We start from the raw sequence: 24,494 nt of genomic DNA on the forward strand, positions 1-24,494 counted from the left end.
ACGCTTCACTACTGTACTTTGTGCAAACATTGCCACCTTGTGGTTACTCCGGCCATAATTTATTTATTTCTACCATGCGTGCATGTTTGTGTGTTGGGGTGACATGGGGGGGAAAACATTTAGACGTTAACTGGCTCGTGCTGGGTCAAAGACGCAAACAAAAAAGCTTGCAAATGATCATATATAAGGTTAAAGTTGTTTGCCATCAAAAGGCGTGTGTGCATCCGCGTGTATGTTTTTATGCAGGTTGTCTGATGGCATTAACACAAATAAAGCACATGGATGTCATGCAAAGAATGTGGAATATTTTTTTTTCTCCTAAATGTGAGTCTTATTTTATTTCTGTGGCGCAATTTGGTAGAAGGGGTGCATGCGTGTGTGCGCGCGCGCGCGCGCATGTGTTTGCTCGACGTGCACGGGGGCGTGTGGACGAGAAGAGGATGGAGGGGGTGCAATGCCATGTCCTGATTGCTTTAATCCTGCAGGCAATGCAGCTGCGAGCGGGTGCGTGCGCGCGCGTGGGTACGCGTGCTCGTCCATGCAATTGAGGAAGTGGAGGCGATGAACTCGCGCGGTCACCACGCTCACATACACATACACACACGCACATGAGCCAAAAGACCAGAATGGGGAATGGAATGGTGCCCCCCCCCAACTTATTTGTCGTGCAAGGGTCGCAGGGTGTGGAATCAGCTGTGAGCTCTAAATCCACGCGGATCTTTTGCAAGATTCATGTGCAGGGGCGTCAAGGGGGAATCAGTATTCCGGAGGACGAGGAGAAATGGGTCGTCAAGAGAGACACGCTCGGTTTTATTGCCGAGGCTTCTAAAAAGCAATCATCTCTCTGGAGGTAATGTGAATGGAGACACGGTGCCACTTTAAAGTGGTGTTTGCCTCTTAAGAGACAGATCATCGCTTTAAATAAACATATCTGTTCATCTGTGTGGATTCGTGAGAAGGGCTACGCAGCACACACGTCAAGATTATTTCAATGCAAAAACTTTAACTGACACCAGCCACGCATATAAATACAAATAAATCAAATCTTACCTTACACCGCGAAATCTATGGCTATTTTCCCAACATACTTGACAACATCCTTTATAAGTCAAGTCTGCAGCCCTCGAGTGAATCCATACTCCAGCACACACACGCACACAAGTCCGGCGCAACAAGATGCTTCAGTGGGTGGGAAAAAAATCAAATCAAATAAAATGCATTACACTCCGCTTTCCCCGCTCGTATCCACGGTCCTCCTCCTCATCATCCGCATGGGCTTTCCCATCCAAACTCAAATGGAACCAAGCGACAGTCACAGAATTTCAGAGACTAAGAGAGAAAAAAAAAATTAAAGCATTTTGTTTTACAGTAACATCACGGGTTTATTCGCCATCTCTATTCCATTTCCAAGCAAGAAGTCAAGCGTCACCCTCTCGTCACGTCGATAAAATAGAGAGGAAAGAAAAGATCCGTCTAGAGTGGGTGGATGGGAGATGTTTGGGGGGGCCAGTGAGGACGCAAAAAGGCGCTTTGCTGGCTGCTTGCAGAGCTCCAGGAGCGGGCTGCAATAACACGTCACACTCTCAGCACCATACACACGTACGTTCACTTCTTACTGCGTCTGGCACCAGCTCCCACTTTCTTCCCTGCCCTCCTCCTCATTCTCCTCCTCCTCCTCCTCCTCCTCTTTTTTCTCTCCGTTCCCCCCGCACTTAATTCCAATCTAAAGGGGTTCCCCCCCTGAACTAGACCCTTCTCACTTATGCTCAGACAACGTTTGCAGCATTCAGCATCCTGCAAATATGGAATATTTCAAGGACTTTGTTTTTCTTCTAGATACTCGTGTGGATGAGATTAACGCTGTTTTCCAAAATAAAATCTGTGCCCTCTGTCACTGGGACCCGATTTGCTAGTGTCGTTGGACTGTTTGAGTTCCTGTTAATCTTTCTGTGCATTCCTTGGCACTGCGCTGGGACAAAATATCGTGACTGTATATACTCCGGATTTATACTCATTTAGTCTAAAGAATTTGCACCTCTTTTATTTTGAACGTTGTTGTGTTTAAAACAGGAATTGATATCAGCATGGGCCAAATGGCATCTCCTTCTTTGACATTTTGTCAAAAGTTTGATGCAACAGCCATTTCCCAAGTTCCCCACCAGGTAGAGTAGCAACGCTTCAATTGACTTGCATGTTTGAAGACATCCTGATCATCATTTCATAAATTGTGCTTGTCAATGACTATGGAATTGCTGTCTGTTTGTGGAATTAAAGGCACAGCATTGCTGTTTCTCCACAAGGATTAAGGCAGTTGCGGTCAAAATCCATCTAAATTTTCTGCCACTACTCAGCCTAGTGCAAAACATGATGATGATGATGATGATGATGACACTGGCTATTTTGTACGGCGGGGGAAGTGAGGTTATGCCCCATTATATCGAGCAGATGACACAGGTGAGGAAAAAATTACCTTACTTATCCTTAAACAGCTTTTTTGTATCTGCATTTAATGGGCTAAAATTCACATTTTCCACCTTTTCTCAACATTTTATGGATAACGGTTGTGTATTTCTACTCCGGTATCTCTTGGGAAAGCTCCAGACTAACCTATATATCTCAATGTTGCTGTTGTGTGTTTAGTGTGAGTCAGTCTTAAAACATATTCTTCCTAGCAACAAGTGATCATGCCAATTTGTGCAAAACATTTTTCTGGGTTGTAGCTTAACTGTAAGTAGCCACATTTTAATCATAGACCGATTTCCAAACTCTTTGTGTAGCATGTTAAATAATTGTTTTCTGTTTCTGTATTCTTGGACATGATGTGTATATCAGCAGTAGCTCATGGGTACAAATAAAATAGTTACTTGACAAACACTTGAACTCTCTTTCATTCACAAATCAACAGTCAGCTAAATCCAATGTGAGAAGAGGCTCACACTGCTGGTCTGCGACAATGCAGCATCAAAAGGTTTGCAATGGCTTTCACTGCCTATTGCTGCAATTCATGGGGAGAATAGTGGTTTAATGGACGTGAGATGGGAGAGTTAGAATCATGTGAAACGCTTGCTGTTCACATTTCCTTCCATTTGTACAGGAAGCAGGAGAGCTTTTTCTCTCCATTGGCGGCTAATTTTTAGCAGGTGCACATACAGCATGAACACTGTCTTTGTCGGTCTGCAGTCTTCATACATATAAAATCATTGATGAATGAGAAATTAATTGGCATGACCCTCGCACTTATTGGAGCTCGGTTCATTTACATACATTTTGAAATATTTGCATATCTACAGTCGAAAGGAAGGCGTGAGCTAAGGCTTTGAAGATAGAAGCAATCGTTGGCCATTACAATTTGCTTTTAGTTTTGGAGCGTGTGTAAGCGGCTCTAATCATTTTTGCTGTGCACAGTTAACTCTCATTAGCCCGGCCCTCTCTTTCAGGCTACGGTTGAATGTCTTCCATTGGAACAGATGCTGCATGAAGAGGCTATTTGTTTACAAATTTTCAGTCAAGTTTCAGTGTAAAATATTCTCCAAAAAGATACCCATGCCATCCATCATGATGATCTAAAAGGTAATTTTAGTCTAAAATAACTTCTGGTTGTGTAGGGATTCCATTCAAGATTTGTACTGCATTCATCTGAGACCTTGCATATTAATGAGAGCATAGTTGATAGATTGAGAGCATTTTTCAAGGCCACAAAAACAACAAAAAATAATATCTTCAAGCTATATAGTCACTCTCTTTCTGATCTTAAAATAGAAACATGGTAAAAAAAAGAGAGCCGATATTAGAACCATTGAGCTAGAAGGCAGTGGTATTACAAGCTACATAGAAGTCAATGTCTCCCGTGGTGGATTTTCCTAAATTTGCAATATTTCTCATCTACTCAGATTGTAGTATCTGTCATATTATTCTGTCAACTCAAGGATCTGTTAGAGCACATGCTTTTTGAATTATTCATGACCCCGTTTAAAGAACATCGCTATTATCACACGCTCCTGTTCCTGCTTGCGCAACTGTGCACACACATGCTGCACGTATGTTTTTAAAAAATATATATATATGTTTATCAAATGGACAAACAAAATCTGTTTGACGTTAGGATAGTTTTATTGCATTTCTTACAAAATCCACGTGACAAGCCTATCAGGCGTGTATTGTCACAAGGCATCGGATCGGACTGGTGGTAGCATGGCGGAGTAAAGATATGTAAAGCATCACTCTCATGGAAATATTATGAGGCTCCTCTTTGCTGCCTAGTGCAAACATTTATTCATATACATAGGCATGCAAGCATAGTATATAGGTTAAATTCTCCAGGCACCAGGCATTCAGCTTTTCATCACCAGGTAGTCCATATGTTGCGTATGTCTACGGCTGCGCATGGTGATAATGGCCTCGTCTCTGTTGGAATCTCAGCTGGGTGACTTATTGTTAAATATGAAGTGAGCGTTCCTGGAGGAAAAAAAAGGCTTTCCTGAATAGTAGGATTAATTTTTGTACCCAGTGCCATTGCGGAACACATTATTCCTTGCTGTGTTTGTCTTTACATAAGTTCCACTTAGATCCATAAATGTCGGATCAGGATGAGTTATTCTCTTGTGCTGGTTGTTTGCGTTGCTGCTTGTTGCATCACTTAGTTCTGTTTTCTATAATTTCTTGAGAGTAAAACACATTTGTATAAATGGAAGTGTAAAGTCGGCAGAAGGTTTATATATATGTAGAAAACCATCCAGAAAGAAGTAAAAAATAGGCAGAAAAATGAACATTTATCATACATGTCACTAATTTCACCAATATTTTACTACCTACTCCTACACCCACCTTTGCACCACTGCTGTATATGGAATTAAATGCTTAAATAAGTAAGTTAAAAATAGTGGTGGAGTATGTGGCTGAAATATTTGCTTTATAGTACAAATGTTCTGAGTGACTCTTTGCCCATAGGTATTAATGTGCGTATGAACATTTGTTATCGTAGTTGTGGCCTGTGCCTGTGACCAATGCAAAGTGTACCTAGACTGTGGCCCAATTTCGGCTGGCACAGTCCAAAACTCAAACGTGACCCTGAAAAACAAAAAACAATCTTACGTGTGTGACCGTGAGAGCTTTTCGTACAACATTGAGCATTCCAAAAGATTGTGAACACAATTGTGCTTTTAAACGAATGTTCAAATTGGGACAGCAGTTGTCCTTCAAAGTACGCATCCACTCTACCAAAAATACAAATAAACATAGTCGAATGAAATCAATATTTTTAGAGGGCAATCACAATTATTTTTTTTATTTTATGGTTAGTTGTTTTCTTTTTATTCTGACAACAAACCTTATAGTATTTGTTTGGTCACCAAATAATGTCATAATGATGATGGAGTGATGTACAATACACTTTTCATGCAGACAGGACACAGTATATTGCATTTTTCCTTTGTTTTTGTTTTTTTTACTGTTTGTGTAACATAAATGTTTTATTATCACTCTGCAGGGATTATTCTGAAATATCTGACGAAGTTAACGTTTCAAACAATATCCTACAAAACATGCCCAATGTGCTCTAAGGTCAAATGTTTTGTAATGTGTTTTGTAAGAATCACAGTTTCTACCCAATCAAAAACAGGCTTGAGAACAGCAGGCTATCTGTCCAGTAAAATCTAAGCCCGTACTAGAGTTCTTGTGTAAAACCTCCGGGGCTGTCTAGGCTTTAAGATGTGAATTTCCACTTTATTAATATAATATCTGCTTGACACATTGAACATGCTCACTGAACATTTGCATTATGGACTCATGTTTATATTAACGCTCTTCTTTCGTCTTTTCTGTGTCACCATCAGGTTGTCCTATGGTTGGATGCAATCATCACACTAATGATGTTCCACTCTATTAACAAATTAAAATCAGAGCGCTTTCCTCGAAGCCTTTCTAGCAATTGTTTTTAATATTTTCCTTTCATATTTAATTAAAACTGTTACAGACATTCCTGGATGTTGCAGTTGATATGAGATGAGCATTCAGCGCAGGTCTTGGACATTGTCTTGTATGGCAATCATAAACTCCTCAAGTGAGTGCAAAGGGAAATGCATGTTAACCATATGAGAAAATCAATGTGTGTCAAAAAGATGCAGAGTTGAGGTTCTGTGAAGATATACTGACCATACAGTCGCTGCATCAAAATGCAGAAAAGACCTCTGACAAGGAACTATGACGTACATTACTTTTGTCAATAATTGCTAAATTGCCAAGAGACATGCATTTGATTGTGCCCATTTCTAACCGCAAGCTTTTACGAAAATACAGAAACAAAGGAAACCCCAACCATATGCACAGTAAGACCGTGCCAGACTTGTGCTGAGAGCCCATGATGTCATTTTTACAGGGCCAGGATTGTAAAATGTTTATTCAAAGCCCAGACGTCAGCAGAGATGATAAACCTTGAAAGAGTCACATTGGAAGCCCAAATGAAAAGCAATTACAGTATATGGGGCCATAGAGGTTAAGCAAACATGGATTTGACTATTGCTAAATGTGTGGTGCGGGGTGGGGTATGTTGTTTGATTGGGAATTTAAGGACATCAAGCTTTATTTTCTGATTTAAAAAGAAAAACGGACATTACCGTGTTTCGGTATGACACAATAAATGACCAGTCTTAATAAAAGATCAAAGATGTGCATGCAGTCCAGTGGTTTCTACAATGTTTACCAAGTTTCTAGAAGTAAGACGTTCACATTGAAATAATCCTTCTTTAAAAATCGATTCAGTCTTGTTACAAGGACACAACCAGCTGAAGGTCTACACAAGCAACCTTTGTGTCTGTAGCCTTGTCGGCAGAGTGGGCAGAATGTGTGAGGGGTCAATCAACCGGAACTGGCTTCATTGGTTTGAGTAAAATCCCAAACAGGATTGTGTCATTTCAAGCCAGTATATTGGTATTTATTGGGATGAAATCACAATATTTGTATGTAGTATATAAATATATATACTATATACATATATTTTGTTCCCAGAGAAGCAATAGCACAATGCTTGTGTTGGGAAATATGTCAAATATTATGATTAGATTCTATGTATCTAAGTGTGGAAGATCTTCCAGTATGTGACAGTTCGACCTTGTGTTCATGACTTGGGAGCGTGTGGCTGGCTAATCATGAGTCGCGTCAAACAATAAACTGGCTGAAGCAGACAAACGTCTTGGTTTAAGTAAAATCATGAGTGCGCCATGAGACGTATGCATCCCATGCGCACCAAGACTATGTCTTTGTTAAACTAAAGTCACAAGACGACCACACTGCTCTTTTCAACAACCCTGTTTTATTGAAGTCATCAGAGTATCAGGAGATGTCCCGTACTGTTTGAGAAGCTATGCATTTTTGTAAACTCCACCCATTAAGATGTTGACGACTTGAACTCACTCACTACATCTTTGGGATTGATGGTGTTGCGAGAGCATGTAAGAGATCTACGTATGTGTACCTGTTGAATATGGACATATAAAGGAGACGAATAGACAGGAAGTAGGAAGACATGAACGAAGGTTGCACGCGTGTTGATGGATGCCAATGAAGTGAATGTCTCACGAAAGATCGTCTCCCGACTGGATCTTTACCGAATGCCTAAATGCGGCATATTATGGATATACAGAGTGTTGAAAACGGATCAATGTATTTTTTTTTTGTACTTGCCATGCATATCTTATTGAAACATGGCAAAATACCTTGCATCGCCGAGGTACTTTGTTATAAGATACCAGCAAACTTTAGCAGGCACATTCTCATTTTAATTTTAGGACAGAAATATGTAAGCATATATGTGTGACCTAAAATGTGTCAATCCCTGCTTCACATTCCTCTCACATTTATATTTGCCTTTTCCATGCCTGGTAGAGAACAGAATTTTAAATCATTGCGAGTTTTTTTTTTCTCCTTGCGGTGTTCCTGTTCTTTTTTTGTGTGTGTTTCTGTCTGAGACAATGCTGCTCTGCAATCCCTGGGGCCTTTATCCGTTTCCTTTGAATGTGGTTCCAACTAGCAGGCCATAGACTCCCACAAACCCACCTCTCTGGCTTTGCAAATTTTGCATGAGCTACTGCCTCCACACTGGATTGACAAGCTCTCTTGTTTACCGTCCTTAGTAGAAAAGCAAGTGGCTCTGAAACTAGAATGCATCTTTTCACAATTTTTAGAATGGCGGATTGGGGGGGGTCGATATACTTTGCAACAAAACGCACCATTTGACACCATCAACCAAGTTGAAATTGATCATGTATCCCACAAAAAGTCTTTATAGTTATTTCCAGGAAAAGTTACACTTGATAATGAAAGTTTGCGCAAAGAAACACTACGAGATGAAATGTATGTCTAAATAAAACAAAACATAAATAAATTTTATGTAGGGCAAGCTAAAGTCGAAACCAAAATGAAAATGGTTTTTTTTTGCCCTTACATCATAAAAACAGGTAATGATGCACTAAATTATACAAAGGGTCCTTGACCTCTCCAAACTTCTGAAAGTGGTGCAAGAATAAAGATGTTTTTTTCTGGGCTAGTCACGCACCCTGAAACCAGACGCTGTAATAATAATAATAATAATAATAATTCATTAAATTTGTATAGCGCTTTTCAAAAACCCAAAGACGCTGTAACCATCCATCCATTCGCTGAACCGCTTATTGCCAGCCAATCTACAGTGGAACCTTAAATATTAAATAATTTGGTGCTGTCATAGTGATTGACAAGTCCAATGATTGTAAGAGTAGTGAGGAAGATATCGGCCAATCACGGTATGGTCTAGTCATGTGGAAGATGTTGGACATAAACACAACAATAGAACATGAAGCTATGCATTGTGATTGTGAAATCTGTTATTATTAAGTCTGATTGAATCTGGGTTTCTTGTCAACTTAGCTTAGTTGTGGTGTCTTTATTTCAACCGATACAGTATGTAGGTTTTTCAATTAATAGAATAGAACATAACTCCTTCCCTCATTAGAAGCCCTACAATCCCATCCAGTACATGGAAAAGGAATCATTATCATTTCATAGGTTCTCTTGCTCTCTATAGGGATGAAAATGTGAAAGACTGATAACATATCTGCAAAATTTATTCAACACAAAGGAGCCAAAGAAATCTTGCTGACAAAGGCCTGTTAGAATCGGCAAGTGGCAGTCGGGACAGAGAGCGCCGTCCTTGTTAATCAAGGAGATCAAAGGTCACATTGGCAATTATCAATTCTGAATGCACATGATAACAAACTATCCTTCCCATCAATCATTTGGCTTTCATTTGCCTCGCAAATTTACCGTGCAGTGCAGCTTTTAAAAAAAAAAAAAAAGACATTCTTGTGAACCCGTGGAAAAGAGCTGCTTAGCCATTAATAATGGAGATGACGGTAGTTAACCCTGTAAAACAGTGATTGGTTGAAGCCTACTTGTGACTCCATCTTATGCCAAATCAATCACGAGGCGCTAATCAATCTATGTCACCTTCACTTTTTACCCCTATTGTGGATGTGGTCCACTGCTATAAAATAAATCTGATTCACATTTCACAATACCAGCTAAATGGTGCATAGGTGAATTAATTATGAGCTGTGCAAAGAAATCAGATTCTATAGTGGACCTTTTATTGCTAACTTCTGCAACCACAGTCCTTCCTATAATAGAGGTTTTATATCGACATCCCCTGAAGCTGCACTGAACACTTTTCAGAATGTCACGCAGAGACATTTTTATCATCATAAGTGCGGCTTGCTCATTCTGGCCTGCATGGGCCATATTTTCTTTGTAGCAGTGTGGAGCTGCTCCCCAGTCAGAAAAGTCTCACATACTTGTACGCCGCTAACTGGCGCAGCTTTTGTAGCTCTGTGGACAACCGAGAGATACAGCTAATTAAAATTTACATGATAAAATAATTAGCCTCCCTGGCAGACAATGACAAGTGAAATTCTTTGGTAATCACCCATATTAACTGATAAGAAACTTCTCAAGCGTCTCAGCATTTGCTTTCAAAGGACGCTGTTAGTAATTCTCACACGGAGATACGCCTCTAATTTTATAAGGGGCACCTGAATGAGACATCACAGAGAGCACACATGGTCCATTTGGAATTCCCCGTACTGTGAGGAGCTTTAAAGCGGGGCTCATTTTATTATCCATACATCCATTTTCTATCGTGCTTGTCCTAATTAGGGTCGTGGGTAACTGGAGCCTAATCCCTGATGACTCAGGCTGAGGTACGCTGTACTTGCCGGACTTGTCGCCAGTCAATTGCAGAGTGTATTAACATCCATTCACACTCTCATTTACACACCTATGGATGATTACGTCTTCAATTAACCCTGCATGAATGTTCTTTTCCATTCTTACTGTTACTTGCCATCCGTAACACATTTTTAAGTGTACATGCAATGCTTAAAATATCCCATATTTGCAGGTAATGAAGATGTGATGTGGAAGTGAGTCACTCGCCATACAGCCTTTCATATCTCATATTTTGACATGTCACGGAATCAAAGATTTATTTTTCTGAATTGTGCAACCTTATTTTGTATGTTCCTATTCTATATTATATATTCTAGTCTATATTTTTTGGGGCTCCCCTGAGGTTGAGAAATGACCATTTACAATAAAAACAAACCAGGGCAATAAGTTTATTTTATATTTGTTTTTATTATTATTTTTTTTCTGAATTGTACAACCTCACTTTGTATGTTCCTTATGATTTTTAAACTCCCCTGAGGTTGAGAAATGACTGTTTACAATAAAAACAAACCAGAGCAATAAGTTTACTATATATTTGTGAGCCAACGTTTCCTTGATACAGCATGACATCCCGTCTCACGAATCATTGTGTATTTATTTCAGTGAGAATCAGCATTTGCACAGCAAGTCAGTGCTAATAAAATCCAGTAAAGCAAGAAAACAACTTGAGACTGACACATCCATATTATAGACCACTAAAGTAGGGGCATAGCTCTTCATTTGTTCCGAACAGGAGAAAATGAAGCTATTGAACATGCAAACAATCAAAATCAGGACCATGGACAGGGTCAGCTGATTGTGTGGTTGTCATGGCAATGACAGGGATTTTATTCTCCTTATTGACATTATCCCACCCAAATTAAAAATGTATAAGGGGGTGAATTGGTAGATTAAAAAATGCAAGATTTTGTATGTACCATTTTTTAGCTTATTTTAAGGCGGTAGTGGCCAATGTATTGGCTGCACATTGTGTCTTACAGTGCACATACTGTAAGTGTCCAGTCAGGAAATTGGCTGATTTCCTGACAGCAGCTTTATCCTACCACTGCTTGTCTTGGGCACTTCCACAAAAAGCTGCTTCAGCTTGATGGAGCTTAATAACTACTGTAGATTACAGTACAAAGACGTTTTTTTTTTTTTTCAACCTTTTTAGGTTGTTACATGTTCAAGTGTTCAGTAAGGTTTTATTGCGAGAAAAATTAAAAACACATCAGTCAATGTTGAGTGTGGCTCTCACACTATGATTATGGACATTGTGATTGATTCATCCGTTTAATTTTTTTATCCCCCTCTGTGACCTTGAGTATATATGGTTGCTCATTTGAATTCTACCATGTCTCTGTATAATAAAGATTAATGCTCATAGATTAGGGTCTTGCAGTGGTGAGTGGGACACATGAGAGGCTACTGAAATTCAGTACTGTGAAAGGGTAAGACTGATTTAATGCCTTTATATCGAGTAGTGGCCAAACATGGATGAAATGAAGGCATGATGTTTCATCCATTATGTTAATGGTGATGACTGTATACACTTCAACAAACGTGTTTCACAGTTTATCACTGAATTTGAACACCATTTATTTACATATTACGTCAGATATGGGATGACTGTTTCCATGGTATTATATTAAACATGTAGACATCAGAAATGTGAAATATTCTTCAATTACTGGACGAAATAGCAGGTGACTCCCATAATGCTAACTACCATTTACCCGCAGGGTTGTCGCCCTTCTCGTAAAATACGGAATTGTTCCTTATTTGGCTGTTAGGTAGAGCAAAATAAAACCGGATATATGTATTCAGGACAGCAAAATTGTCAAGGCAGGAGCTCACACAACCTCAGCTACAACAGTGCTGACTGTGCAGATAAATGGAATCAAAAGATTCTAGGAGATTTACAAATTCTTAAAAAAAAGATATAGACAATGCAAATGGGAATACGGTATGGGAATTATGTGATTCACTTCAAGAGTTTTGTAGGTTTTGTGAAACTTGTGCCTTACCTGGCTGTTTTTAAATGAGTTTAATTTCTATTTGTGTATGAAGAATGTGTTTTCATTTATATCCAATCTGCATTTGATTGCTAGCAATTTGAATTACGGGAGGATCTCATTAAACTTGTTCACATGGCTAACATTAGATTGTAATTTGCTCTGCTTTGTTGCGACTTTATTAAATTTGTGTCTGTGGAACCAGAAAAAAAAAATCTTGATTTGGATGACGTTATAACATGCTTGAAACTTTACCAAGCCTTAATCTGTGGCGCGTAAGGTTCTTGTTTACTTCTTCTCTGGGATCAAAATCCACCACATCATTCACTCAATTAGTACTTTTGAGTCAGGCCTGTTCGAGAAGCAGTCGCCGTGATCAACCTGTCTACTATAATGAGGCAGGCTGAAAACTGCCTTCACTACTGTCTCGCTGCATCTGCACTGACTCTCGTGATATTCATCTGCAGCGTGTGATGTGACTTGTCTATCTGGGCTGGGAGGGGTTGTGGGACTACTGCCTCCCTTGATCTCATCTGCTTTCAACAGCATGAATGGTCATGGTCAACTTTGTGCCTCTGTCATCACAACCGCACAGCTCAATCCACAATTACTCCCAACAAGTCAAATCCCTGCAGTTGCCATTTACCACGACTCGCTCCTCTGTGTACATACTGTTTCAGAGTGGGTGGTGAATTTTGACAGATTTACCTCACAGCAACTAATTTCAGTTTACTCATGCTTCTGTGAGAATGTGAACGCCTCCAGCATTCATTTTTTACAAGCTTATAGCCTATACCAGATCAACATTGTGCTTATTATTTGTGCACCAGTGTAGTCGATTAATCCTCGCAGTATTGATTTTAACCTGTCATGGTGCTTCAGAGACACTAATGCAGTCAAAGAGTGAAATATAAAGCTAATTTCCATTAAACTCCCACTTGAAAGCAGTTTTTATGATATCTGTAAAGTTGAAAGATGGCAAATTCCAACTTGTGTCTCAAAGCGATTAAAGACTTACTTTTAATTTGTCATCAAAGCAAAACAGTCCATCTCGGCCCATTAGTATTGACTGAATCTCCATGCCAACGCTCAAAGGAGAGTACAAGTCCCTTGTTGAACATTGTGATGAAATTAAGCTAATTAATGGATGCAGTGTCCCCCATGAGCCAACAAAGTCACCTCGCGCTTTATGGAGCCATTTGAGTCTCTTCATGATCTCATTGATTTGAGGGTTGACCTTTTCAAAACAACAATAAGTGTGTATTAAATATCTTGAACTGTGAAGGATGACAAATTACGATGACATCACAATTAACTCGCAATAGGTGGAAAACAATTGTTTGAAGTCTTAATGTAATTAGGAACATAGTAATTTGCACACAGCACGCATCGGAGTGTTCGAATACTGGCCTCTTTCACTAACATGAGGTCTGAGCTTTGAGTCATAAATTGTATATGGAATGAAGGACTTTGAGTCCCTGTTAGTTTTCCATCGGAACACATTATAACATCTGCCTGTGCAAAGGTTTGTTGCTTGGCCTAACAAGAACACATTTAATAAAGCACTTGATAATGAATGATAAAAAAGTGAAAATTTCAGAGGACCTCCCTGAGTGCATGAGAGGCCATGTTTGGGATCCCACAGATGTGCTTTCGATTGGAGCTTCCTCCCATCCAACAACCCACCCACACCCTGCGAATGAATAGTGTGATATATTAATGGGGTAATCTCTGGAGCATATCTCTGAGGGAGATGGTGAGAAACAGTACAAAAAGATCCTATTATTCCCTATTGAGGCCTGTGCAGGTGTGTTAATACGCTATTGGAGCTGTCTGGAGCACTCACGTTCTTTGATGACAAGTCCACCACCTTCCCCTCGCTTGCCTCAGCCCTGCACTCATACAGACAACCCGTCACGCCGCTACTACAGCCAGGTCCCCGGCATGCGAATGACCCATCGCTCCGCTGTGTGTTACGAGAGCAGCCAATCTGCTGGGAGGATGATAAATGATGACCATGAGCTAGCTACCGCTCGGCTTGTCAGATAAAATTTCGGATAGGGGGGATGATGAGGTTGCCACACTGAAGCCTGGCTTGGGCTCACAGCAGGGGATGTGAGCAAAGGATTTTGTGCCACCAATTAATGTTTGTTTTGTTTCATGTCAAATAACCACAAAAAAACACTGCCCCCGCATATATCGAAAATGTAAGATTCCACAGCACAAAAGCAACCAATTGTAACGATGAGTCAGCTATCATCCATCCATCCATCCATCCATCCATCCATCCATCCATCCATCCATCCATCCATCCATCCATCCATCCATCCATCCATCCATCCATCCATCCATCCATCCATCCATCCATCCATCCATCCATCCATCCATCCATTTTCTATACCGTTTGTCCCCACGGGGTCACGGGCGTGCTGGAGCCTATCCCAGCAGTCATCGGGCAGTAGGCGGGGGACACCTTGAACCGGTTGCCAGCCGATTGCAGGGCACACAAAGACGTACACCCATCTGCACTCGCACTTAGGGGCAATTTGGAGTGCTCAATTGGCCTACCAAGCATGTTTTTGGGATGTGGGAGGAAACCAGAGTGCCCGGAGCAAACCCACACGGGCACGGGGAGATCATGCAAACTCCACACAGGGAGGGTCGGAGGTGGAATCAGACTGGCACCCTCCCACCTGTGAGGCGGACGTGCTAACCGGTGCTACACCGAGCCGCCAATGAGTCAGCTATGCAAGTTTAATTCTTCTGACAACAATGGGTTCTGTCTGGAATTAATACGTAAATAAATCAAATTATCTATACCAAGATGAGACAAGTTTAATACAAACATTCACCAAACTCATTCAGAGAGTGAAGAAATCAGAGCATAAAAATGCCGTGCAAACAAGTCACAGAAGACCTCTTTCTTCATCTTCCTCTCAGTAAAGCAGCTATTTCTCTCTTCTACCTCACTCTATGACACGAGTGGATTTATGTGTGTGTGTGTGCACGTGCAGCGCAGCAGCCATCTGGACAACACGTTTAACAGCAGAGGGTGCCAAAGCTATTTAGGATTGTAGTGCCTAGGCATAGGGCTTGCTGCCTTTAAGCCTCCCTACAAAGGACACAAAACAACAATCCTCTTTTGTGATTTAAGAAAATACATTTTTCTCAAGGGAGTAAAGAGACTACTTCATGAAGACAGAATCAATTACGACCCCCCCCCATTGGTAAGTGATCCCCACCAAATGAACCATCACCACGAAATCACATAATCCCTGAGAGCTGCTCTCGATTAACATTTTTCATTAGTGTCACACCCAGGTGCCTGCAAAGTAGACGCTAGTCATCTGTCAGCTTTGCGTTTTACTTCAAACTATTACATTTTACTGCAGAGGCTTAAGAGAGAGGGGGTAGTGTAAAATAGGGTTTTCCTCACAATAGAAGGCAGTAAAATTTTTGCAGAGGGGTCTCCAAAATGCTGTGGCAAGTGTGGCATATAAAGCATGGTACACTCATAAAGACAATTGGACCGATTTTGAGGCTGATTTCCCTCATCGGACAAAAGCCAGTGAACTACAAAGAGCTTTGAAGATGATCCGGACCTTTGTTTGATTGTGATTTATTAGTTATGAAGACAGTGACATGCCCATTTTTATTTATGAGATCTACTGGCTACAACTCACAAACCTTGTAAAGTCAGATTTTTTTCAAAATCACAAAATATATAAATTTTTACTGAGCTTTATTTGTGGATTCAGGCATGCAGGTCAGATATGTTTCATTATCTCCTAAAGGTGTGACCTACGTATGTTATCTTCTCGGTGGCCTTGCCAGAACAATTTAAGATTACAGCTGATGGTCCTAATGTGCATTTTTTTTACCTGACATTTATACCACAGGGGGTCTCTCAGAGGCTCTCAGATTGTCATTGCAAATAGAGTGTATGCACATTGTGGGAGAGGCGGGAAATGTCCAGCTCAATGATCTTGAATTGCCAGTTAAGAGATACAGCTATTTACCTTTTTTTGCCAAATGATCTTGAGAGGCAGAAAGCCAACAAGAACTGCAAGAGACAGTTGTCTGATGTGTTTGGCGTGGATTAACTAAAAGCTTATTTGTATACCTTCTCTGTCACTGGAGCTGAAATCCGTCAGACAATTCACTATTTCAAAATAATGTGCAAGCTGTGAAGTGTGAAAAATGGAGGATGTCCAAAGTGTGCATCTGCGCACAGAAATTGAAGTCTCTCAAGTCCCTAAGTGAAAGTGGTCATTTGTTTCATTATATAGGCATGTAACAATTCCTCAAGACAAAATGGTTTCTACAAAATTCAGTCTTTTGAAGTTTTTGTCAAAACCCAGACCGCTGTGCCATTGCGGCTTCAAAACATGATTGTTTGTGATTGCTTTTTTCCACCTGTATGAATTTCCACCCCAAAGCGTAAATTTAAATTTAGTTTAGAAGCTAGTCCTCTATGACTTATTTTAAACTGAGCGACGACTGTGCACTGAGTGCATTTTGTCAGATGGAGTATTATATTTTTACGCCAGTTAAACCACAGGCAGCCCCTTCCTTGATAATATCACACAACGCGTGCATCCATCATGGAGGCATGTTGAGCAGTGAGGAACAATCACAGGATTTTCCTGGACATACTATTAAGATTCCAATAAAGTTTTTGGCCAGAACTGCAAGTGACAGCTGCCAAGCTTATTTCTCTAACTTCGCTTTCAGCAGAGCGCAGACTGCGGCACATGCACCAGTTTCCAAAGATGTGCAAGCATGCAAAGCAGCAAACCCACAGAAATTAGTAGTACACACAGTGCTTATGCCCTACAAGCAAAATCCGGGTAATTGCAGTCCAAGGTCAAAAAGTGTGAAAAGCATCACTAATCCAAGACCGTACATTTCACCGCTCATCACCTCTTTCCACGTCATCAACTCCGATGGATGCCATTGCAATATTTCTATGTTTTAGAACATGTTTACTTGTTTAGCCAGCAACCTCAAAGAGCAGCTGATGAATCCCTTTCCGCTGATGTGGGGTGCAAAGCTCCAGCCACTTCACATAATGTTGCATCCAGCATGGCCCACAGTGATGGCCAGTCAAATTGGATTAGGCTGAGGTGGCTCGGGGCTTCTCGGCAGCTGCTGCTGTTTGATATGAGCTTTAGGTGTGCTGCAAGTGTTCACTTGGCTTGACTTAAAGGACTCACAGATACACGTTAATATTTTATGTGACAGCACAGACCACAGTGCCAAAGAGTGATTGGACGTACAAGAAAGAGAGCATTAGAATGCCTGATACCTAAGTCAGCCATTTCAATGCGATACAGTGATGAAATTAATTTGCTTCTTTCTGACTCATACACATTCTGTAAAAAATCGAAATAAAATAAAGCATTGTACACAAAAATATTTAGGAAACAATCTCACTGCAAAAAAATAATATTTTTGTTTTAAACAATTACAAAAAAAATGTTTCTCATATCTGTGAACTGAATATTTTCCCCTACTGCGAGACAAATGTAGAAAAAATCTGGAGATACTTTTGTGTTTTGAAAGAAAATGCCGATGGCAATCACATACTGTGCAAGTAATCTATCTAAATGCCTTTTACATACCACAGGGGGGCTGAAGCGTAACTCTGACATCGGGAGTCCCGGCCGCAAGTCAATACCAAGCCAAACAACGAATCGGACTCACCCAGAAACACTGATGAGCAGTTTAGAGTCAACAATGCGCTCAACTTGTGTTTTTACGACGTGACAGAAAACCCGCATAAGCTCAGGGAGAACATTTAAACTCCAAACATAATAAAGGCAGATGCAGTAACCACATGCAGCACCATTTTACATACCAATTTACAAAACTATCTTTTTATTCCATGCACCGGCTTTATTGCAGTTGCATTTTTCATAACGCTGTGGGCATTCATGCATAAATCTTCTGAGAAAGCTATAAAGCAGCACAGCAAACCCCTGCGTGTCACTGATAAGGCTTCACTCTGATAGGAATCACAAGGCATTGGAGTCCGCTGGATCAATAAGTGCAAATGTTCTGCCTGCACCCAACCACCAATCATGAAGACAGAGAATTACTGTCACATGATTGACAAAGTAGGTCTGCTGAGCCTAATGACAACATGATAACAGGAAAATTATGACCAATAGCATGCCCAATCACACTAACCACTCAGTTTTTAAAAAATCGGTAAAAAAAAATCTGAATGTTTTGTCACTCATATTTAGTTTTCTTTGTGCCGTCATTTCACTCTACAGGATGTCTGCAATTGTAAGAAATCTGGTGATTGAGTGAAAAGTAACTCACCGTTCAACCATCCGGTTGGACCACACTTTCTGAGAATCTACCTTCATGTTAAAATACAAAAAAAGCAAAGAGAATTCATAGGCATTTTATTTTCATTCATTTAGTCTTACCCTAACAAAATAATGCCACAAACATATCAAATATGGAAGGAGGGCAGCTGCTATAAGCAACAGAAAGCTAGCCACAGTTGTTTGGTTGAATTCATAACTAAGAACACTGGAAAAAAAGATGAGTTGGCACAGCAAAAGTAATACGCAACTTGATTGAAGCACTGTACTTCATCATAATCTTAACAATAGCCCTCCGAATGGTCACTGAGCATCTGTGGGGGCCAAGCACTTGGCTCAAATGTGACTGCAAATGACAGGTCCTTATTACTATAACATCTTGAAAGCATTAAAATAGGAACAAAGGTGAGTTTTGAAAAAGGGCATAACCAGATGATTCGGCCATCTCGATCAGACTGTAAAGAAAACGTTGACCCAAATGGAATATTCTAATAGAGGAGAGCAGAGGAGCATCTGCTTGCTGTTCTAAGCCTTGGGTCCTCCACATGACATGACTAATTGTACTGGGTCGTTTACATTTAATTATCCACTTCAGTGCTCATCAAGGACTGCACATATTTCACATGACATCTTTAACAAGTAGTCTATTTTTTTACCTCTTATGTTTCATTAATTCTTAAAAATGACTAAATGCAATTGAATCCATAAGGCTTATATGTTAAACATGAGTGAATTTACACATAAATGGACTGCACATGAATATCTTAGAAGAATGAATTTTTATTGCAGTATTTGCTGGGCACACCACCAGAAGGTTATGAACACATTTGAGCTCTCTTTTAAACCGTTTTAAAACATGAAATTTGAACTATATAGTAGATAATATTTATGATGAATGAGATTTTCATTTTATTTATTTTTTTGCTACAAATGTGATTTTCATCTTTGTGAAACAAAGACATTTTCATCTTTTTTTATGTGCAGTAAAGTTATTTAATTTTGGTCTTCATAAATATATGTCATAATATGTCATTTACACACATTATATTTGATTGCACAGGGTCCTGTGGGCATAACAGCTTACATCCAATTGTTCAAGGAGTATAGACACCAGCAGGTATGGCCACCTGCAAACACTGAACAGAAAGTAGGCGAGCCCAAAGTGCAGCACTTAATTAAGGCCAGCCAAATGAGTCCAGGTGGTCCGCCAACTTCCCTGAGGACAGAGTGCAACTTGAATGTTGACCAAGGTGAGCAACAATAGCCCCAAGATCACAATAGGGACATTAATTTTTAATGTAAACTAACTCATGTCTAGTTGTGGGCAGATGGCGGTGAACAGTACGCTTGAATGTAGTCGCAGCTTTGTAAAACGCTTTGCTGGAGCTGCTTAGTGTTGGATTCTTTGTTTTATTTTAGGCAATGAAAACAAATGGAAAAATAAATAGCAACTAAAGAGTGCGTGCTGGTGTCACACCAATTTACTATGAGGGAGAATTGAAAAGCCAGTCATACTTCACAACATGAAGTCTGACTTCATTCGGAAAGGAATGAAGCTATGCTTCTTCTTACTCCTTTTTGAATATCTTTTTTTCTCTCTTTTTTTTCCTCTGTGTTTATTTTGCTTCCTCAATTTCATTTGGTTTTATGAAGGGATTTCGTCTGATAGCAAACGGAAGCTCGGTATTGTTCGTGCATTTGAATGTTCGGAATAAAAGTTGTCAATCAATCAATAAATCAATCAATATTGTAGATAGAATATTTACAATAAGCATTTGTTTTATATTTGCTGTATGACACAATAGCTCAGTACTCTACTAGGAATTTGTTTGTGTTGTGCCTTTCATGTGACATTAGCAAGGTTGCTTTGGCAGGCCTAATTAATTGCAGAAACCAAATTTACAGCCACAAATGTCTGACTGACCTCTAGTTTGTTTATTTCATTGTTAAAAAAAACAAAAAACAATGTGCCTGCAAGCAAAGTCTCTTGGCAGCTGCGACGTTTAGTCACAGAGTTAAATCATCTGTCTGTTCACGTCGGGTTTATTTGATGATTCTGCTCTCTAACGGTTGTATGGGATGACAATTAGACACCCCTAAACTGCAGGTATGTAGATGATAAAATTCATGAGGATGTGCAATATGGAACATTTATTTATATGTTTGAAGGTTGTACAAATTTGAAAGGCAATTGTCACTGATGTAAAATAAATACCCTTACGGAGGAGTATTTTTAAACCTCTCTGACCTAATCATATGTTTGTATAACATATAATGTCGATAATGTATCTCATTGTGCCGATGTACGTACTTAATGAGTTTGAGTGTTTGCATAATGTATATAAAATACATATGTCACAGTTAAATGTAATATACTTGGATTCATTCCCTCCAACAACTTCTTGTTCATGTGAATGTGGCAAAAAAATGTGGTAATTCTCTGCTGGTGATCCTTTCAAAACCCATCCACTCAACTGTAAAGTCAAGTCAGGCACGCTGTTCTGTTTTTTTTTCTCTTTTGTTGAATAAGGTTTGGAATTCCAGCTGAGGTAGCTAATTATGATGTCCATGTGTGCACGCCTGAAGGTTTGATATTTTTGAATGCCAAGCTCCATTTAAAAGCATTCACCGTCAGTTTATAGAAAAGATTGACAACCCAACAATGGAGGAATTTATGGAAGCCATTCTCTTTGTTTTAACCTCTGGTGACAACGTTTGCTCTTTGACGAAATTGTGACGGACACAGTTGGCTTTTTCTCTCTGACCTTATCCATGTGCACCAAGCGTATATGTACCCCTACAGGTTGTGAAAAGACCTACCCATGTTTTGAGCTGGTGGAATAAATGTGAAACTGAGCTTGCAGGTTAGATCAGCTCCGAATGACAGCTTGTCCTTTCCCACTAAATTTCAATTTAATGATTGTATGCACTGAATGGAATGGAATTTCCAAATCCTATTCCCTTCCCTCCTTGGGTAACAATGTCTGTCCATGACCTACAGTATTAAAAATAAAACTGTAATTCTCAAATAATGATTCATACAAGTCCCTAGTTAGACAAGAGCAACGTGTGGATGTGTACCTAAGTGTTTCTTTGAATGGAATAAAGTTTGAATGCATGTGTGTAATAATCCTGCTACATTAGAAAAAGTCCTGCTCTTCAAAATACATTTTGGAAAGAAAAATAGCCAACCGATGGATTTTAGGGGCTCAAACTTACAATCGCTACAATACTTTAATGTAGTTTGTTGAAAAGCTAGCAACTATCATGCAACAAACATAAACTCGGGTAATGACATTTGACTAGTAAGATTGATCTTACAGGAGATCAATTTATATTAATGTGCTCTATTCTACTTTCAATATATATTAATGTAGGGTGTAAATTTCTTTCTTTGTATGCATAGAGGTATTTCCTAAGCATTCTTTTAGCATTTAATGGAGCTTGTGTTAATTTTTCATGAACCTTGCAGCCATGGATGTGCAACAAGGGTCAACATGGGTTCGTTGTGCATTTTATTCAGGACATGTTAACTTGTAGGCATGAAGATTTTCAAATTGATAATATCTAAATAAATTATCAAAATTGCCAGAGTTAAAATGTTGCCTCCAAAAAATATACTTAATGGCCAAAATAATTTTGTATAAATCGTGTCAGTTAAATACACATTGACATTGTGGTTGTTTAAAATAATTTGCTTCCCATGTGAGATTTTTCATGGTCACATTTGTTATATCCATAATCAACAATGGCCTTGTTAACTGTATTAATTGATACATGGGAACAAAACAATGCAGAAAGAGAACAAGACTGTAGATCACCAATATGTTTTAATTCACCTTCTCTTTACATGGAGACACTTTCACAACTTCTCTGTGACTGAAAATCTGCAAGTCAAGCCTGTGGAAATAAGGAGGTCTTTCGAATAAGGCAGCTCTTAGGCAACTAACAGCTTCAGATAAGCCACCACCGGAAGATTTCGCAATGCGGGATGTCTGCTGCTGATACTCTCAAAGTATACCACAAACTTATTTTCAATTATTTCCATTGACACGTCGGCTGAGTGGTTTTCCTGACTGCAAGGAAACAGATCCAGACTTGAGGCTGAACATCATAAAAGTTGCATAAAATGCTGCTTGGAAAGATGAAATCAAATAGTGCCTGCTTTCTCGTGAAACACACTGAGGTTTGCAGGGATGAACAGCAGATAGAAATAAAAAAAATAAAAAATAGCTAGCACAATTCAACTGTAGTGTGTTCATTAAATGTTTGCAATCACACTCATAGGCCAAGATAGTCAAACAATTTTGGTGGCATAAAACCTAAACATTCATGATTACTTGCTGCCAGGCTCAAGGCAAATCATGAAAAATAAAATAGCAGTCAGATATAACATAATACTCACATTGTTAATAGAAATTCTAATGACCAGACATCATGTATGACACCGTATTGGTTATTTGGGTCACTCAGAATTTCTCCAACATTACCTTGTCAACTACAAATACAATATATTAGGGTAACTGTGGTGTACATTAAATATCATGTTGTTTATCAAGCATAAAGCGAATATATGAACATACCCGTAATCACGTTAGATGAAAATAACATTAATAATTTTGGTTTTCAGATAAAAGTAATAAAACTGTCATTCAAATTGCATTGAGTAGAACAGTAGACTATTTGATGGTGGCACTTACATGGGATGGAAAACCAACTCATGAGCTACAATCGGTCCCATGGTTGCAGTATATTATGAGTGGATACTTGGAATTATGATGGTATTTTATGGTGCCAAATCAACCCAACATTCAGCGCCTCCTCATGATTTTTTCAGTGGCAGAACAAGAAAACATCCCAGCATGAATACAAATAATGGTTAATGATCATGGAAATGCTTCGTTAAAAATGGACATTTTATTTGATTGGACAGCAGAGAGGTGTACATGCACGTAAATTCCCTTCAAAAGCAACTGACAGAATCAAAAAGTTGATGCATCTGTAATTATTTTAATTAGCAGAAATACAATTAATCTATTCCATTAAAAAGATAATTTTGTCTCACTGTTTGTTTTCCATAGGGTTGCATTTTTGTTGTATTTGTTTATTTTTTCAATATACTGCACCTTATATATTTAGTTAGTGAGGTGCAGTAGAACTTGCAGTTTTCTTTTGATTAAAATTATAAGATTCAAGAGTGTTGTTCATGCTGTCAAAAACTACTCTAAAAAATTCAACAGCCATTGGTGAATGACTCGTCGTTAAAGATGATGATACAAAACGTATACTTATGACGTGGTCTGGAATTCAGACTCTGGATTAATAATGGCTAGTTAAAGGTAAAGAAAAGATTGTGGGAAAAACACTTCCATCAAAATCTCAGCGCAGCTCAATGATGCTGAATGATCCCTCTCAAGCTCGACTGGATAAAGTCAAACGTCTTGGTCGCAAACATCAATCCTGTTTGTGGCTGTTATGCTGCAGGATGTTTTCTTGCTCTGCTGTTCAACAAAGCCCCTCGCGATGAATGCTTGGAAAAGGCCAAGCTGTCGTTCTGCAGCTTGGGGCGGAACATCTGTCTTCTGCAAGCATGTGCATATTTAGCAGATATGGGTGCAATCTATCTACATTAGTGTTGTACATTACAATTACTAACAATTGTTGGACTTTCTAATCAACAAAATACAGTATTTGAAATCACAAATATGTCCATGAAAACACATTCAAGGTAGAGAAGAGTTATATAACCATGCATAAATGAGCTTTAGCCATCATTAAACAACGTAGGGACATTGATGCATCTGTGAGGTTCACTTGCAAATATAATGACATTGTCCATTTGCTGCTTGGAAAACCACGAAAAAATGATGCATGATCCTGCTTGTAAGCTGTCTTGATATGGGTCATC

At 39.3% G+C, this 24,494-nt stretch overlaps 1 protein-coding gene and 1 long non-coding RNA gene across 7 annotated transcripts in view; one reads left to right on the top strand and one right to left on the bottom strand.

Annotated features, from left to right (window-relative positions):
• The window catches only part of adgrb3 (adhesion G protein-coupled receptor B3), an 86,558-nt gene extending 84,916 nt beyond the window's left edge, over positions 1 to 1,642 (bottom strand). For 2 of the 6 annotated variants that reach the window (XM_037271022.1, XM_037271021.1), the window contains exon 1: positions 1,051 to 1,642. The gene's annotated coding sequence lies outside the window, so the exon portion shown is untranslated. The remainder of the gene's footprint in view (positions 1 to 1,050) is intronic. The other 4 variants (XM_037271020.1, XM_037271019.1, XM_037271024.1 and 1 more) reach the window with 3 other exon arrangements.
• Positions 522 to 2,874, top strand: LOC119134445. The gene is made up of 3 exons (XR_005100339.1): positions 522 to 850; positions 2,071 to 2,162; positions 2,352 to 2,874. It is a non-coding gene; the product is annotated as an uncharacterized LOC119134445 (long non-coding RNA).
• The last annotated feature ends 21,620 nt before the right edge of the window (positions 2,875 to 24,494 follow it).

Source organism: Syngnathus acus, chromosome 15 (assembly GCF_901709675.1).
Source record: "Syngnathus acus chromosome 15, fSynAcu1.2, whole genome shotgun sequence".
NCBI classification, from domain to species: Eukaryota; Metazoa; Chordata; class Actinopteri; order Syngnathiformes; family Syngnathidae; genus Syngnathus; species Syngnathus acus.